Below are 19,564 nucleotides of genomic sequence, written 5' to 3'. Positions count from 1 at the left end.
ACTATTTAGCACAACTATTTTCTTGTTTTATTTTACATAAGTGTTTTTCATTTCATTTTGTTCTAAATGCAGAGGAATTTACCTGTTTTTCTGGCCAAGAATTACGATATAATTTACTCAAACACAGGTAACAGCTGAATTTCTATATTAACAGTCAGAAAGTGTTGTTTCAATAAAAAATTATATAAATTTAGTGGGAAGAACGGAAAATAACTCCATATCTGCATGTCAGCCGAATTCTATACTTGTTGTGCTTAAATGGATCTCATTTTCCCTGAAGTTCAGCAAATCAACAGAATTTTTTAAAATATTAAAGAAGAAAGAAAATTAGTTATATCTGTGTTACGGTAAATAAATATTGCAGATTAAAGCTATGCACATGTCTGTGTGTGGATATGAATGTGAATTTACACACGTAAATATGCACGTGTATATATGTTTCCCATGTTATTGAAATGTATTTTTCCTCCTGCAAGCCTAACATTAGACATAAAACTTCCCATAACAGGCTGTATTGGTCAATGTGTCCCTGGAAGAAGGTGTTTTGTATCTCAGAGGTAGCATAAGCCCCATTAGATGTGGTGTTGCTATGGTAACTGCTCTCTCTTTTTTAATTGAATAGCATAGTAAGTAGTCTTATAAAACTCACCAACCCATAACTTTCTGGTGCCTCAAGGCAGCTTTAACTTAACCACCTTCTCTTTGTCTTTGTTTTTTTTTTTTTTTTTTTTTCAGGTTAAGGGATTCAGGTGTTTGGTTCTGCCTGTTTTATGAGTCTGATGTGCCTTGGTATTAAAATCATTGGGTTGTTGACCACAGATAATTTCCAAACAGGAGCTCAACGTAGTTATAAAATCAAGAGAAGAATACAGCATTTCAGTTGCAGGAACAAAAGCGAACTTCTGCATAAGGCCTTGTCTGTAAAACTCAGACTGAATAAGGCCCAAGGATTTGATCTGATTTCACCAGAACTTATCTACACCTGGCAGCGTGCAAAGAAACCATTCTAGAAACACAAGAGCCACAAAGAGTGTTGTGTTAAAATAAGTCTTCAGCAACAGGCTCACATATTTTAGATTAAACAGAAATTCTCCTAGGATCCAACAGTCTTATTTTCCTTTCTGGCTCAAACACACACCTCATAAAATATCTATGCTTTAGTGTAGAGATGTTGCATGGGGTCAAATAAAATATATTGTAACTCCCTCCCCACCCCCTTTCCCTCCTAGAGACAGTAATTCTTTCTGGTTATTTTGCTGGCTATTTATGTTTAAACTGTTAGTAAATCTCTTTTAAAGGGAAAGTGAATATATGGGAATTGCTAGTGTTCTATAGGAAAATAGGGCTGTTAGAACTTGTTCTACTTGTGGAAGAGGGTAGCAAGGTATGACAAAAAGATCATTTTGATAATATCAATCTAGTGTCAGCAAATACTTCCTACTGAGTAGCATTACAATTTTTCAAAAAAAAAAAAAAAAAACGAGTGGGTAAGAACAATCAGAGATACCTGTCTGTAAGTTGATACTGGGTATTGACCCTTCATACTATCAAAGAAACACAAAGTCTAGAGCTTAGAATTTACCTTGTCTAACTTCCCATGCAATTAGAGATTCTCTTTATAATATTAAAAAGTTAATTTGAAAACATGTTTCTCTCTAATCTCTCAGTACTCCTAAATTTTGATGCAACTCAAATATAGTTGATGACTGCTTGCTCAACTTCGCTAGCATCTTTTACAAGATGAATAATTTAGTTTATATTTAGGCAATGAATAAATACCATAGCAAAGTGGGTAATTATAACAGCTTTACTCTTTTCAGAGTGTTCCTCTGCAACTCAGAGAAATCCCAGAGAAAATAAAGGAACAGGAACAAGGAATTAAGTATACGAATGAAATGTACCTACAGTATCTTTGGAAGAAGCATACCCCGTTGAACTGAGGGTACAGAGATATCCAGGTGAGAGATATTGGGGACACTACTCCCTAGGTGTCTTTTGCTGCTAGTGTGGTGCTGAGTATGCAAAGAATTCCAGGCTCTAATCGCTCTTTACCCGCCATTTTTCAATGTTGTGTTTGCAGTGAGCATCCTTGAGGAATGCAATAATGTCTCCTTCTGAGACAAAGAGCAGTCTTGCTTACTGTGTACTATAAAACAGCAGGTTCCCAATATCAGTGTTCCCTGGCCATAAGGTAAAGCCATTGCAGGTGAAGCATCAAGCTGGGCTCTCTGTGTCACCCCTGTGGGACATGGCAGACAAGGGGGAAAGGATGTAAACATGCTGTTGTTTATGCTCCTTGCTTTGCTATAAGTAATAAAGTCCTTTGTCTCTGATCCAGGAGTCTCGTGTCTTTTGGCAACATCTGCGAAACAGTAGCAGGCTTATTTATCAGCTTTTAAGTAGGATAAAATCCCCAACCAGATAGGAGGAAGTTGCTAAAATCATCCTTAGATCTTTTGGGGCATAGTATAGTATACCATAGTATACCATCAAAACTATAACCTGGTTTTTGCCAGGAAAGAGAGCCATAGTTTAATTATTCTAAATCTGAAGCCATTACCTTGGTAGACGTTCTAAAAGCAAGTAAAACAATTTAAAGCACATACAAAAGGGGCAGGGAGGGCATTGCTTAAAGGTATGTGGTGGTTATTTAACAAGATGAGGACTTCTTTTTTTTTTCCGAGGCAGGAAACTTTTAGACTAACATTATTTTGCCCTACTACTTAGAACAGAATTTTAGACCTTTGATCACCTATGTGTTTAAAGGGTATAAAATAATTTTAGTCTGTCATAACCAGAATCCTAGCATGTTTTATAGACTGTGTCACCTTTTAGCAGAAGTGGCATTGTGGTCCTTCCTAGCTTTCTTAGGCAACTAAGTTTTCAATGAAATACCTACTGCATCTTTCCACACATCTGTTAAGGCAAAAGTATTTGTATTCAAAAGTTAAAGTTAAGGCAAAAGTATTTGTATTCAGACTAACTGTACATGTGATCAGAGCAAACAGTCTGGAAGGTTCTGATGCTCTATGGCTATCAAATCCACAAGTAGGATAAATAATATCTATGAAGATAATCCAAAGAACATGAAGTCCATTTATTTCTCTAATCCATCTCTCTTTATCTCTCTAAACCATCATTTCTCAACTTTTTACTTTTTTAATTGCCCCCTCCTAGCCTTTTTTGGCACTCCCTCCCCCCACGCCTTCAACTGCTTCCCTGCCAAGCTTCAAGGGAAATACCAGAGGTACACTATATATTTGTACTATATATTTGCCTGTGTGCTACTGCCCTTGGAAGGCAGTATTACAGTGGCACCACCACTGTAATATCTAGGATTTTTTTGATTTCTGAGAACCAATCATTACCCCGGTGTGGATGGTTTTGCCACACTGAGAACTCCTATGCTAAACACTCCAAAATCTATCCCTGGACCCAGCCGTAGACTTCCCTGCCTACACTGTTAATAGGCTCTCTCAATGCGTTGTACTTTGGGGTAATGGTTACCTTTTTAACTGCCTTGTACTTTGGGGTAATGGTTATATTTAGTGACACTATAGAAAAATAGCACATGAAACTACTTAAGGCTACTAAGAGATTCGTCACTGGAGGCACCATAACGCAATCATTACCAGTGGCCTCTGGTTACCTGAATTTAGATCTTGATGTTAGACTTCCTAGCTCTGTAGAGCTAGGCGTGTTGGTTAGCATCTCCGAGTCTCAGTTTGCTCGTGTGTCACATGAGGATCACAACAGTACTCACACCACAGGCCGTTTATACAAAATAAGGATAAGATGCATGTAAATTAGGTGACCAAGTAAAATCTTCAGAGTATTAGCTCTTACAGGCAGGCAGTTCTGCAGGGGCTTCTGCACAAAGAGGCTGAGAGTGTTCTCACGGGTCACACTTTCGAGAATAAAGGAGGAATTTTATGCTAGGAATAGATATTAAGAGTTGTGATTGACAGATTTCCTCCTTCTCATCATCCGATAGGAAGTTTCAAGTCCAATTTGTGTTCCTTCCCGTATCAAGCACACAGTAACTCATAGTATATAATTGACTCCCGATTCCAAATTATCCTCTTGCTCTTATTTTCTTTTCTTATTTAGCATGGATTTGGGGGTCATACAGATCTGGGTTGAGTCGTGTATCCATTACTCATTAGCTTGTTAACTTCAGGTGAATTCTTCTGCCTCCTTAATTTTCTTTGTTCTCATTCATAAGATGAGGTCAATACTGATACTTAACTAATAAGATTGTTCAGAGGAAAGTACATGGCACCTAATGAGTGACAAGAATTCAATTATTCTTATTCATTTACTTTTATGATTTATATTATCTTGCCATATTTTTTATATCTGTATAAATCATATTTTTCCAGTAAGATGAATAAAAATAAACCCAGAACATTGCTGCTGTGATTTGAAGGTTTGTGACCCCCAAAATTTGTATGTGAAATCCTAATGCCGTGCGATGGTATCAGGAGGTGGGGCTTTGGGAGGCGGTGGGAGGTGCTTAAATCCTGAGGGCAGAGCCTTCAGGAACGGAAGTAGGGCTCTTAAGACAGAGAGCCCACAGCGCTCCTGAGCCCCCTCTACTATGTGAAAATACAATGACAAGTCTGAAACTCAGAAAAGGACCCTCTCTCAACGGTGCTAGCACTCTGCTCTTGACATTCTAGCTGCCAGAACTGTGAGAATTAAATTCCATTTTATAAGCCACCCAGTCTGTGAAACCGTGTTACAGCATCCTGACTGGTCTAAGACGGTTGCAATGACCACAGTGCTCCTCTGCGGGGGTTTAAGGTCTTGGATATTTCCTCACACCGTCACTAGAGTCCCCTTGACTGAGAAGCGAGCAATGATGTTGACCCAATACCTTTCCAGTCATCATTGCAGACCTTTATGTTCAAGTCCCCAGCTGTGACATTGACCTACGACCCGTGGATGATTGAGAATGAAAGTCTGCCCAGGGTGATGTTTAGTAGGTCAAACCCTAGAACTAAATTTAGATACTAGACACTGGGCCTGAAGGTCAGCACAGTTTTGCTTGTGATACCAGGCAAAGCAAGCCAACCATCTTCATGCCTGTGTCCCCCATCTGCTAATTAACATAGTTGTCTTTTCTTATTGGCTTCCATCTCAGGGCTTTTCCTAACATCTGTAAAAACCCTCAGTCTCGATTAAAGTATTAAAGTATTAGCTTCTTGCTGTGTGCCCCTGAATACCTTGCTTTACCTCCTAGGTTTCTCATCTATAAAATGGAGAAAAAGATATTCAGAGATCTGTGAAAATGATGTATGTAAACTTACATATAAATATGGAAATCATTGTGCCTAGCCTATAGTAGATACTCTGTAAATGTAAACTTGACTCATTTCCGTTTTCTTAGTGGGAGAGTCAGGGTTTTAGACTGACCCTCAAGTTAAGAATAGAAAAAAAAGAATTTATTTCCCCAAGTGTCTATAATACATTCATTTAGCCTGTAAAATAGACCTCCATACAAAGCCTAAAGGCAAAGTGCTCTGCCCACAACTGTTCCTTGTTCATCTCTTTTCAGAGAAGTTTGGCTGTGCATGGGTAAAACTGATGAGAATAGGCATGAATGAAGGAGGGGGAGAGAAAGGAAAAGTAGGTACTTGATATTTTTCCTCCATCTTGATAGTGGTGCCATGGGGGATGTCTTCTCTGAGACTCTGCCGTAGGCAGAATTCTAAGATGATCCCCAATAATCCACATCCTTCTCTCCGCTGTGACAGGAGCCCTGGAATATGACAGGACATCTCTCCCACTAAGTCGCATGACAAAAGGGGTTTGGGAAATGTAATTTTGGTTAGTAATGTGTGACTTTGAGTTAACCAAAAAGGAGATTATTTGAGTAAGTCTGATGCAATCACATGAGCTCTTTAAATCTGTATTTAAGGACGCCTGGGTGGCTCAGTCAGTTAAGCCGCTGTCTTCGGCTCAGGTCATGGTCCTAGGGTCCTGGGATCAAGCCCTGAATCGGGCTCTCTGCTCAGCAGGGAGCCTGCTTCCCCCTCTGTCTCTGTCTGCCTCTCTGCCCACTTGTGATCTCTGTCTGTCAAAGAAATAAATAAAATATTTTTAAAAACCCCTGTATTTAGAGGATGAAGATAAACAAGGTCAAAGAGCTGAAGCATGAGAGGCTTTGACTTGTCCCCACTAGCTTGAATATGGAGGGGGCCATTTGGCAAGGAACATGGGTAGATCCTGAAAGTTGAGAGTGGCCCCAAGGCTGGCAGCCAGAAAAATAAGAGGGACCTCAGTCCCACAACTGCAAGAAACTGAATTCTGCCAATAACAAGAATGAGCTTGGAAGTGAATTTTTGCCCAGAGCCCCCAAGTGAGATCTCAGGGTCTGACTGATATTTTCATTTCAGACTTAAGAGATCCTAAGGAGAGAAGCCAGCCATTCTCTGCCTGGACTCCTGACCTATAGAAACCGTGATATAAGAAATTTTTGTTGTTTTAAGGTGGTAGGTTTGTAGCAGTTTATTGAACAGCAATAGAAAACTAATGCATGTTGAGTGATACACCAGAGCTTACAGAGATACCCAAGGTAATACCTGGAAACAGCCAAGAGTCCTATCCCAAATATTTAAGCATTAGCTCAACTGCTATTCGACATTATCTTCTTGAGTTACCAGCAACCCAGAATTAGCCACCTCCCCCTACCTATAGCTTGGGAATGAGGTCCTGGAAGTCCTTCACTGGCATAGCCCCTAGTTCATCACTCAACATTCCAAGCTGCTCTGAAGTAATCAGTTCATATCTTTGATTCTGTATCATTCATGACATGCTCATTTATTTCTTCCTGACTTTAAATATCCTTGCATTCCATTATTATTACTTAACTCCTACTAAATTCTAAGGTCCTGGGATAAAGACTTTTTTAAATCTCCAGTACCTATTAGTCTTTGCAAACTATGAAAGTATTGATTAAAGGAGTATAGTGAGGTAATAAATCTTGCTTATCTTTCAAGTCCAGTCAATATGGCATTTTCTGATCCAGCATTCTCCTGAAATATGAAAGGAAAAGGGAACATACTAATGGATGAACCACCAAGCATCAAAAGCTGCCATAGAAGGGGAAATACCTTTTTTTCTGGCAGAGAAGGGAAGGAGAACTTAAAAATTATGATTTCAGTATTCCCAGAAAAATTTGAGAAGCTATCTTATCCAGAATTAACCAGGACCAAAAAAATCTAGAAACAGTTCTTGGAAATGATACATATGTTGTCAAAAAAAAACATTGACTAGGATAACTGAATAATAACTTGGACACAAGTTAATAGTAAGTTTGCAAACTGAAAGATTCACAGACACTTATTCCTCCATGCACTCCTGTCTAAGAACATAGAGCACAACAACAAAAAGATGAAAAACATGTGAGGAAAGTATTAAGAGTTGTATCTATTAAAAATATGTTAAGGGGCACCTGGGTGGCTCAGTCAGTTGAGTGTATGACTCTTGGTTTTAGCTCAGGTCATGATCTCAGGGTCATGAGATCAAGCCCTGAGTCAGCTTGCCCTTTTCCCTCTCTGCCTCTCTGTTTGCTCACTATCTCTTTCTCTGAAATAAATAAATAACATCTTTTTAAAAATTAAAATATGTTAAGGAAAATGCCCAGAAACAAAGTAAAACACATTGTTGAAGATGTAACAGGAAATTTCTCTGAGGGAAAACAACAGTCACATCTTCAGATTCGAAAGGGGCTACAAAGTAACTATGTATTATTTTATTGTTCATTTATTCAACAAATAATTATTGAGCTCAGTTTATTCAGAATGTTGTGGATATGGAAATGAATATTAAAAATAATTTTTTAAAAATTAAAAAATCTGTGGTAGGCAATATTTTAAAATGGCCTCCAAGTTTCCTACATTCTATATGACCTTCCATTGGTTATGGAAAGGGACCTAACATGGCAGTGGGTGTTATTTCTCTGCTAATTTACACTACATAGTAAAGGCAAAGAGATTTTGTAGATGTAATTAAGGTCCCTAAGCAGTTTGCCTTTGAGCTGTGTTATCCATCATAGGATAATTTCCTAGGTATGCCTCATGAGCCCTTTAAAAGTGGTTTTAGAGGGTGCTGGGTGGCTCGGTCAAGCATCCAACTCTTGATTTCAGCTCAGGTCATGATCTCAGGGTCCTGCTGGGCTCCATGCTCAGTGCAGAGTCTGCTGGAACTTCTCCCTCTCCCTCTGTTCCTACTCACACATACTCTCTCTCTCAAATAAATACATAAAATCTTTTTTTTTTTAAAGTGGTTTTAGGACTTCCTTGAGCTTAGAGACTAGAAGGAACTCTTTCTGCTGCTGCCTTTGAGGAAACGAACTGCCAAGAACTCAATAGCTTCAAGGAAATAAATTCTGCCAACAACCTGACCGACCATGGAAGTATCCTTCCTTAAGTCAGGCTTCCAGATAAGAATGCAGCCCAGGAATGGATAAGGAAGATGTGGTCCATATACACTATGGAGTATTATGCCTCCATCAGAATGGATGAATATCCAACTTTTGTAGCAACATGGATGGGACTGGAAAAGATTATGCTGAGTGAAATAAGTCAAGCAGAGAGAGTCAATTATCATATGGTTTCACTTACTTGTGGAGCATAACAAATATCATGGAGGACATGGGGAGTTGGAGAGGAGAAGGGAGTTGGGGGAAATTGGAAGGGGAGGTGAATCATGAGAGACTATGGACTCTGAAAAACAATCTGAGGGGAATGAAGTGGTGGGGGGGTGGGAGGTTGGGGTAGCAGGTGGTGGGTATTATAGAGGGCACGGATTGCATGGAGCACTGGGTGTGGTGCAAAAATAATGAATACTGTTATGCTGAAAATAAATAAATTTAATTAAAAAAAATTAAAAAAATTAAAAAAAAAAAAAAAGAATGCAGCCCAGGAAACACCTCGATTTTAGTTTTGTGAGACCCTGAGCAGAGGACTTCGTTATCTTTCATAGACTTCTGACCTACAGAAACTATGATATAATTAACAGGTGCTGCTTTAAACGCCTACATTTGTGGTAACTCTTAAACAGCAGCAGAAACCCAATACAAAATCTACATTAGGATGGAATTTCAGGACTGTAAGGGTAAGGGAAAGTTCTGTAATTTTTCAAAGGAAAATTTTAAAGTTCTAAAATCAGTAACTTTACAGTAACAACATGGTATTCTAGAAAACAATAGAACAATACCTTCCATGTTCGGAGGAAAAATGATTTGGAGCTAAACAATGAATAAAACAAGAGTGAAATAAATACATTTTCTGACATGCAAGGACATTGAAATTACTCTGTCCATATGGCATGGTTTTGAGAAAATCATAGAATATAGGATAAAAAGAATCAATTTGACTTTTACTCTTGAGATAGTCTCCTTAGAGGGGTACCTATGAAGATTTCCAGATGTGTCCCTTGGATCTGGAGCATCGAGTACTCTAACTCTGCTTATCTTTTCTTTTTACATTTTTATTGAGGTAAAATATAGACTGATTAATGTGCATCAAATTCACTAATCTTCTATTTTGTATTTTCTATATTCTACTTTCTATCTTCTATTCACTAACCACTAAGCTTTGAGGAAATTTACAGAAATATATATCCAGGTAATGACTACCAAGATCAAAATAGAGAACTTTTCCAGTCCTCCAGAAGGTGATTTTACCCTCAAAATGGCCACCCCCCCCCCATTTCTATCCCCATCATTCATTTTCTCAGGTCTGGCACTTCATCTAAATGCATTCCCACAATGTGTACTATTTTATGCCTGGTTTCTTTTGCTGTGACAGTCATTCTTATCATGGTCTCTGCCAGTAGTTCATTCTCTTTTCATGGTTGCGTAATATTTAATAGATCATTTATATGCCACAACTGAGCCATTGTCCCTTCGGGTGTTTGAGTTGTTTTTTTGGTTTTTGGCTATCATGATAAAAGCTGCTGTGGAAACCATAAGAGACTCTTAATCTCACAAAACAAACTGAGGGTTGTTGGGGGATAGTGGGGGTAGGGATAGGGCGGCTGAGTGATGGACATTGGGGAGGGTATATGATACGGTCAGTGCTGTGAATTGTGTAAGCTTGATGATTTACACACCTGTACCCCTGGGACAAATAATACATTATATGTCAATAAAAATAATTTTTTAAAAAAGCTGCTGTGGATATCTCCGCACAGTATTTTGGCTGTGGGCCCTCAGTGGAGTTCGGCCAAATACCTAGGAATGGATTTCTGGGTCACGGGATAGTAGATCTTTTTATTGCTTTTAATCATTTATGTTCAAGCTACAGGGAAAATATTGAAGGTTCATGTATAGTAATAAAGTAAAAGAAAATAACAAAATCTTGGTAATTTAAAAGCAAGGTTAAAAGTGCCAGAAGTCAATGGGAAAAAATAATACTCCAGCTCATTTACTCATATTCACCAACTGTAGTCAGAGTAAACTTTTCCAAAATTCGATTCTGATCATGGTCTGCCTCTGCTCCAAAGCATCTTCCCCTGGTTCTCCAGATAAAGGCAAAGCCCCTCAATAAAGCCTGTGAAGCTCTGCATGGCTGGCCTCTACTTACCTTTTCTATCTTATCTCTTGGCCCTTCTCCACTTTTTTCACTTAAGTCCCACTGGCTTCTCTCACATCATTCTTGCCATGACTTCTCTGTCTCAGGGCCTTTGCAAGAGCTGTTCCTCTTCCTGGAATGTTCTTGAGACTAGTTTCCACCTAGCTAAGTCCTATTCGTCCCTCAGATCTTTTACCAGAGGTAACCATTTCTGAGAAACCACCCCTCCTCTCCTTAATATAAGTTCTCATAACTCTCATAACTTGTCATTGCAATTTATTTGTTTGTATTATTATTGATTGAGCTTTGCCTTTTTCATTAGGTGGCAATTTCCATAATGACAGAGTTTATGTCCATTTTTACTCAGCATTTTATCTAGTTTAGCAGTTGGTCAATGTAGGCACTCAATAAATACTTATCAAGCTGAAGAAAGAACCTTACATGGTGAAGAGAATTTTGAAATTGAAGAACCAATATCATTCACAATTATGAAGGCAATCATCTGAGGAACAGAAGATAATAATATAAATTTAAATAAGAGAGAGGAGAAGATTCTAATAAGTGAACTAAATTTCTCTTCTTTCTATAATGGAGTCAAAAGCCTACCACTTATAGAGATAATCAACAGAGGAACTAAAAGTTGAAGCATTTAAGTGTAACCATCTCTAGGAAACAAGGCTAAGGCTAGGGAATGGAGTTTGGGGAGATAGATTTTTACTCAAAAATTTTTAGCTTCTATTTTTAAAAAAGATTTATTTATTTACTTGAGAGAGAGAGAGAGAGTGTGTGTGTGTATGCATGACAAAGGGAGAGAGAGAGAATCTCAAGCAGACTCCCTACTGAGCATGGAACCTAATACAGGGCTTGATCCCAGGACCCCAAGATCCCAACCTGAGCAGAAATCAAGAGTCAGATGCTTAACTGACTGAACCACCCAAGTGCCCCCATTTTTACCCTTATTTTTGATTTGTTGTACTATAAAACATTTATTATAATAAATAATAGAAAGATGAAACCCAAGGTTACTATACATTGGAAACCTCTGGAAGATGGGGGAAGCTAACTCTCCTATCTCCCCCTTTGTCAGGAGTTGGGTGTAGAGTAAGGCACCTGTGATTAGGTATTTGAGGTTGTTGACAAATTTCCCATGTCTGTGACAAATTCAAGTGTTCGGTAAGGTGAACCAATGAAACCATAAACTGATTTGAAGACTATCAGGGGTAACAACAGGTTTTGGAATTTCATAGAGCAAGATGTCCTTGTCCCTTGGAGCTAGTTAAGGCAATCAGGGATCAGGGCAAAATATCAGTGTCCTGGGTGGTTCTCACATTTGTTCCTGTGCTAGGTACAGGACAGGGGGTTGTAGTACGTAATCGAATTGGTCATAAAAAAAAAAAAAAATTGGTTACATCTCATAATGCAGGAATAGAAGAGAGGGAACAAAGTCTTACACATATTATAGGTTTCAAATAGAAAAGCTCAACAATGAAGTAGGAACAAATATTTTAAACCAAATTGGTAAATCAGAGCCGAGGATTAGGATTTTTCAGGAGAGAACTTGGCAGTGGGATATGGGGTCTTGCGGGCAGGGAAGTCCATATTAATTCTGATCCACAACTGACTTTCTTAGTAACTCTCTCAAAGGGTCAGGATCTTGTCTTCTGGGCTGTGCTGCTGAACACATCCACTCTACATGCCAACATGTCCTCTAAACTTCAGTACAAACCAACTTTTAAAAAAACAAAAACCTTTATATTGCCCAGAACCAAAGATAGCCCCTCCCTCCTTGATTTCCCAAAGCACTTTTTCTCATCTTCTTGTGGCATTTAGCCCTTTACATCCTGCATTCTGGTTATACATGAGCATTTCTTACTTCCCTCATTTATCTAAGAGGTCAGGAGAATCAGGGGTCCACATTCATCATGGGGACTGGCCTTGGACGTTACACATCGCTGGTGAAAGAAGGCTGAAGAGCAAATCCGGTGCTACCTGAGGACCACAGATGACAAACTTTCCCCATCTCACTGATGTGTCGTATGCACTGGGCCTTACCAGTGTGCTCTGGTTAGCGTCGCAAAATTCAGAATGTGTATTGCTATATCATGTTAGGAAGTATATCCTATTATTTCCATTAGTACTATTCGGGGGAATGAAAATGTTTTCTATCAGTGCTGATAAGTCCTGCATATCTCTCCGTATCAGATGTTTGCATCAGGAAACCAGACGTTGATTTTTAATTAACAAGAACCGAGAAGATATGTGAATATATCTGCTATTAATAATAACAATGATTCACGCAGGCTGCGTGGTTTGAGCTACCTTCTTAGATTGTATCATTTAAGTCCTTATGAAGTTCTACCATTCTTCCACAAAGACAAACCGATGTTCTACATCCCCATTGTCTATAAACTTAAAATAACTAATGAAAAGGTCTTAGAGGGAAGAAATAATAGCAAAATTCACATTACATTCAAAGTAAGCCATTTTCTGTGATTTTAAGTGAATGCAAAGAAATCCATTCGAGTTGGGATTTCTGAGAAATAAAGATGTGGGGTCTACTTCTGTTTCAGGGAATCCTGTTCTCCTCGTCTCCCAAGGCCGTTATCTCCTTTGTGTTATTACGGATGAAATTGGTTGAAACATAAAACACACAATGGATATTTCATACTTGAATAATACAGAAGGTAATATATGCAGAAAAGTTTTTCCAAGGCATGTCTGAGTATATACTTTTGAATTTTACTGGAAAACATGTCATTCCGTTCAGAACTCTGAATTAAGATGCACTATTTTTTTGCTGAAGGCTATTTTAAATTAGGCTAATAAATTGCTACTCTCTGCCTTGCGTGATAATGCATTACATTATCTACTGATGTACATGTATTGTTTGACTCTAATGGTGTGGAAATTAAATGTTAGACATGGGCCAGATGTTCCTATAGATGAATATGAAGTATGACTCTGGCATAGTCATGTCTCATTGGAATGAAGAGGAAGGCATGATAACAAACCACAGGAACAGCCACCTCGAGAAACTTCCTCTGAAACTGGGCTCCCGCAAGAACTAACATCACACGTGTCTCTATCCTCTGAGTCCTGGTCTTTGAGGAGGGTTACAAATGTTGGTGGTATTTACACCTGTTTGTGGGGAAAGACGTCTCCCTGCCTAAAATGCAGAATAAAATAAAATCATGACTATGAAACTACCTGGAGGGGTGTCCACAGACAGTAAATATTTGTCATCTTTATTTGACAGAGAGGAGCAGCTTGGAATGTTTCCCCGGACTGTGCACCTCGACATGGCAGTGAGGTTTCCACGGGTCATTCCTGGGCTCTGCGAAGAGTTCACAGCAGGGTAGGAGGGATGTGGAAGCTGGGGGAAGGGAAATGGTGAGCAAATGGGCCTTATGGTGAATTTTAATGAAGATTCCCTGCTGGCTTTAGCCCCACTGGAAAAAAAAAAAAAAAAAAAAGGCAAAAAGGGTAGAGAGAAGAAAGGAAGGAAAAGAAAGCCATAATCTATTCAAGAGGCTAACTTACTGGGGTGCCTGTGTGGCTCAGTGGGTTAGGGCCTCTGCCTTCGGCTCAGGTCATGATCCCAGGATCCTTGGATCGAGTCCCACATCGGGCTTTCAGCTCAGCAGGGAGTCTGCTTCCTCCTCTCTCTCTGCCTGACTCTGCCTACTTGTGATCTCTGTCAAATAAATAAATGAAATCTTAAAAAAAAAAAAAAAGAGGCTAACTTACAAATGGGATCATAATTCCAATTGTAGAAACGTGGCAGGAATGAGGTAGGGGTCGGGGAGGACCAAGGATGTCTATTGTTGCTGCTTCCGCAGCCACTCCTCCGACTACGAATATGTAGATCTATTTTTGAAAATCGTCAGACATGAATCCATTATATCATCTTACCATAAATCAGCCACCCACTCCGTGAGAAACGTTTGCCAGTCTGTGCTAAGGGATGGCAGGTGCGGGCTTCTGGAAGCTCTGAGGTGGGGTATTTGGTTATGGCAAAAATAGGGATAAAGAAGGAGATCTGTGGGGACGTTCCATGATATCCCAGAGGAACAGGGGAGAGGGACAAAGGTAACTCAGAGAAAGGCTGGGCCAGTGCTGGCAAGTATCTTCTTTTTAAAAGAGCCTCTGAATTCCAAGAGGGATAAGATGAAAAATGTAACAAAGAGAGAAAATACATAAAATCTTTCAGGAGAGTTTTGAGCTGCAAGTGTTGCAGTCATGCTTTCCCCCCTCACCCTCTTGGGGTTTGCTTGAAATACAGGATACTGAGGAATTCATTGCTTTGTGCCTAGAGGTTTTTGTCTGTGTGCTTCTCTCTATCTACTAAGATATTTTCTTTCTGATTTATATAGACTCCTTTTTTTTTTTTTTGTAATTTAGCATCATTTCTGATTTTTGGTCCAATCAACATTGATTTCTCAGGAGTAGCTTAACTCTTCTTTTTGGCCTTGTTTTTCTTTCTCTGCTACTTATTTGTTGTGTCGCTTAAAAAAAAAAAAAGGGAGTGCTTTGGAAACTCTTCCTTCTTACACATGAAGGTAAGGTCGTTTTTCTCTCACATGAATTTTCTACGCAGATGAATGTCTTGCCCTTCTGGGCCTCCTTTTCAAGCTAGACATGGACAGAAACCTATTGTTTCCTCGTTGTAAGGTAGTGTACTGATTATGTATTCAATATGTTCATAGTGTCATCAGTTCCAGACAAATTCATGAGTCCATTTCTGCCTTCCAGAGTTATTAAGCTGCATGAAATGATGAGTAGAAGTCTGGAACCCTCATCTTTTGGATAAAATGCTTCCATTTCTCTAAATCCTGAAAGTTTTCACTATCATTGAAGCAAGATGGGTTCTCACAATCCCTGAAACAGACAAGCCTGTGGGGGAGTACCCTTTGATGGGCTGACATTGGCATTTTTGTGCTGAACAAGCTTCCTGGTCGTTATGTCACCAAAATAAATAAATAAATAAATAAAATTGAAAACCTCTATCTTAAGGTCAAACTGTCTTGCTTATTTCTTGTGTGTTAGAATATATTTTTAATCACGAGACATATTTAAATTTATATTTATGAGATATATTTAAATACAGTCACTGATTAAGTGGAGAAAAAAGGGGGAAATTAAGGAAAACAAGGAGAGAAAACATGACTTTCTAATGGGCTTGCGCTTGGTTGGTCATTTCCTCTAGACTTAGGCTTCTTCAGCCTGGGCTAGCAAGTGGCTAGAATCAGGAAGAAGGGGAAAGGGAGACCACTTTGGCCAAATTGGGTTCTACAAGAAGAGTCATCATAGAATCAAGACTAGTTCACCAGATATTTTATGGGGATTGGAGACCAAGCCTCTCACTAACTGACTTTGTTCTCTGGACATAGAGTTTCTTTGAGAAACAGACTTGCCATGGCAGGATAGCAGAGGGGTCTGAGTTCTTGGTAATATTCAAATACTAATTATGGTAGAGCTAGAAGGGCATATAGGTAAAGAGCATGAATTTGGAAGTTAGGCAGGCTTGAAGTGAAATCACATCTTCACCACCAACTAGCTGTGTGGGAATGGACAGGTTACACTCAATTCCAAGCTCTATCATTTGTATGATAAATGTGATTATAGTGCCTACTGTGTAGGATTGTTATGTTGATTAAATGAGATAATAGACAGAAAAATGTTCAGCTCAGTGCTTCCGGCATACATCCTCAATACATGTTATCTGCTATCAATAGAGCATTAATAACAATCACAGTCATATTTGTAAAGGCTAGGCAGAGGGATTACTTTTAAGAGATCAGTCTGAGTCTAGTCGGAGACTGGCTGTTTGGGACAGTGAAATAAATTCCATTTTTTATTTTTTACATCAGATTTATTATGAATGACCCCCCTGTCAAATAGATTCGGCCTGTTCTATTTGGTGATTGGCACCATTTAGTATGTTACTTCGGGTTTAGTCAAAACAGACTCTTAAGATATTTGGAAAATTAATTTTCACTTGTCAAGCATCTTGTAACCGGTCATTTTATCAACAGAATCAACAAATTCTATCAGGTGCTCAATCTCATAAATGTTAGAAGCCGTACAATAAATACGAGCACTTTTTCTAAATCATGGTGGATTGCAATCTTGAAGTCTTATTGGGGAATTGAGGCTAATGTGTATGAGATAGTACAAATGCAGAGATAAAAGCAATACTATGGACAACAACTTTGCCTTTAAGACCAATATGACCTATCGACTTAGGTCTTGTGGGTTGTGTTTTGTTGATTTTTTTTTTTTTAAGATTTTATTTATTTATTTGACAGTGAGAGATCACAAGTAGGCAGAGAGGCAGGTAGAGGGAGAGGGGGAAGCAGGTTCCCCGCTGAGCAGAGAGCCCAATGCGGGGCTCGATCCCAGGACCCTGAGACCATGACCTGAGCTGAAGGCAGAGGCTTAACCCACTGAGCCACCCAGGCGCCCCTTGTTTTGTTGCCTTTTTGCTTCAAAGACTGACAGGATGTTCTTTTTTTTTTTTTTTAATTTATTTTTTTTGACAGAGAGAGAGATCACAAGTAGGCAGAGAGGCAGGTAGAGGGAGAGGGGGAAGCAGGTTCCCTGCTGAGCAGAGAGCCCGATGCGGGGCTCGATCCCAGGACCCTGAGATCATGACCTGAGCCGAAGGCAGAGGCGTAACCTACTGAGCCACCCAGGCGCCCCGTGACAGGATGTTCTTTATGTAGATTCTGGGTCTTCTACGATTGTTTCCTTGCTTACCATACTCTGCTTGCTTGAAATCGATTTGCCTAGAAATTGCTGGATTTAAGGTGTTTCTTTATGTTAACCTGGAATCTGCAATCTCAATTTGACCTTTGACATCGCCACTATTTTAAGGGCTTCTTTCGACATCCAGCCCGTGCTTTACCCAGCCTCTGGTTGGAGACCTCCCATTTTGGCTTCGGTGTCCTTAATTTCACACTGCCCAACATGCTGTCGTGATATCTGTATTGTGTTTCACAGTGTAGCCAGAGTTTCCCATGTAATTGGTTTAAGTGTGTGATTAGGCGCTAAATTACGTAGCACATAATGTGTGGGTTGCAAGGTGCAAATAAGACAAATCAGTAAAAGGTTGAGGAAGACTTCATAAGATGGAGGAAACTGAACTGGGTGCTGAAGGTGGGGTATAATAGCATTTGTCTCTCATACCTTCTAACTTCATTCATTTTCTTTTGAAGATACTATATGAAGATACTCTTCTTTTAACACTGAAGGATACAAAATAATAGAGACAGTAATGATTCCCCCACTTTGAAATCTCCCCAATACAATTCTTTTTATATTTCTTCAGTCTTTTCTCAATACATTTTTTTAAAGATTTTATTTATTTATTTGAGAGAGAGACAGTGAGAGAGAGCGTGAGTGAGGAGAAGATCAGAGGAAGAAGCCAGACTCCCCGTGGAGCTGGGAGCCTGATGTGGGACTTGATCCTGGGTCAAGACCTGAGCCGAAGGCAGTCGTCCAACCAACTGAGCCACCCAGGCGTCCCTTCTCAATGCATTTTTATATGTAAACCTGAAGACGGATCAATATACATTTTAAAATGTGGGATTATACTCTACTCCATCTTGTAACTTCTTTCTACCAATAATTTGCCTTGATCAATTTTTCTTTTCATACAATATTTTCATGAGATATAATTCATGTATCATTAAATCACTCTCTTAAAATGTATAATTCTGGAACATCTGGCTGGCTGGCTCAGTTGGTAGAACATGCGACTCTTGACCTCCAGGTTGTAAGTTCAAGCTCCCCACGTTGCGTGTGGAACCTACTTAAAAATGTCAAGTTCAGGGGGTGCCTGGGTGACTCAGTGGGTTAAAGCCTCTGCCTTCAGCTCAGGTTGTAATCTCAAGGTCCTGGGATCAAGCCCCACATCGGGCTCATGCTTAGCAGGGAGTCTGCTTCCCCCTCTCTCTCTGCCTGCCTCTCTGCCCACTTGTGATCTCTGTCTGTCAAATAAATAAATAAATAAAATCTTTTAAAAAATGTCAAGTTCAGTAGTTTCCAATATGTTCAAACAGTTGTACAACCATCAAGAATATTAATTCCAGAACATTTCATCACCCAAAAGATGTGCAAGATACTTTCCATTCTCCCCTTTCGCAATCTCTGGAAAACATCACTCTGCTTTGTGTTTCTACATATTTGCCTACTCTTGATATTTTAAACAGACTAGAGTATGTAGCCTTATGTGTGTGCCTTTTCTCATGTAGCATGTTTTCAAGGTCCACCCATATTGTGTCAGGCATCGGTACTATATTTCTCTTTGTGGCTGAATAGTCCATTGCATGGTATTTACCAAATACCTTTACCATTTATCAACCAGCAATTTGGCTGTTTCCACTTTTTAGTGGTTATGAATAATGTTCATTCAATTTTGGTAGTTTGTGTCTTTCTAGGAGTGAGTATACTATTACTCATATACAAATTTTTCTGTAGATCTATGCTTATATGTTTTAATTTATGTACATGAATCTTGAAATTGCTAGGTCATGAAGTAAAGTCCAATTTGAAGCATGGTGACAGGAGCTTGAGAAACTGCCAAACTGGCTATGCCATTTTATAATCCCATTGGCAGTGTATGAAGATGTCAATAACTCCAGTCCTGTTTCTGATTGTAGCCATCCTTGTGGTATTTCATTATAGTGTGGGTTTGCATTTTCCTAATTACTAATGATGTTGAGCGTATTTCATGTGTTCTGGACCCTTGTATACCTTCTTTGGATGAAAGTCTACTAAAATCATTTGCCCATTTAAAAAATTGGATTATTTTTCTTATTGTCGAGTTGTGTTCTATATCTATTTCTGAATATTAGATGCTAATGGGATATAGGATTTGCAAATATTTTCTCATGTGATATAGGCTGTGTCTTTTCATTTTCTTGATAATGTCCTATGAAGTACAAATTATTTCAAATTTCAATTATGTTCGATATCTA

The 19,564-nt window shown here is 39.1% G+C and overlaps 1 long non-coding RNA gene across 1 annotated transcript in view; it reads left to right on the top strand.

The window, feature by feature from the left end:
* LOC309865478 overlaps window positions 1-15,595 on the top strand; it is a 162,231-nt gene extending 146,636 nt beyond the window's left edge. The window contains exons 3-4 of the long non-coding RNA XR_014312125.1: window positions 13,840-13,938; window positions 15,336-15,595. This is a non-coding gene — a long non-coding RNA (uncharacterized lncRNA). The remainder of the gene's footprint in view (window positions 1-13,839; window positions 13,939-15,335) is intronic.
* Window positions 15,596-19,564: the final 3,969 nt, after the last annotated feature.

Source organism: Mustela nivalis (genome assembly GCF_964662115.1).
Source record: "Mustela nivalis genome assembly, chromosome: 5".
Taxonomy (NCBI): domain Eukaryota; kingdom Metazoa; phylum Chordata; class Mammalia; order Carnivora; family Mustelidae; genus Mustela; species Mustela nivalis.
This window is presented reverse-complemented; position numbering and strand designations above follow the sequence as displayed.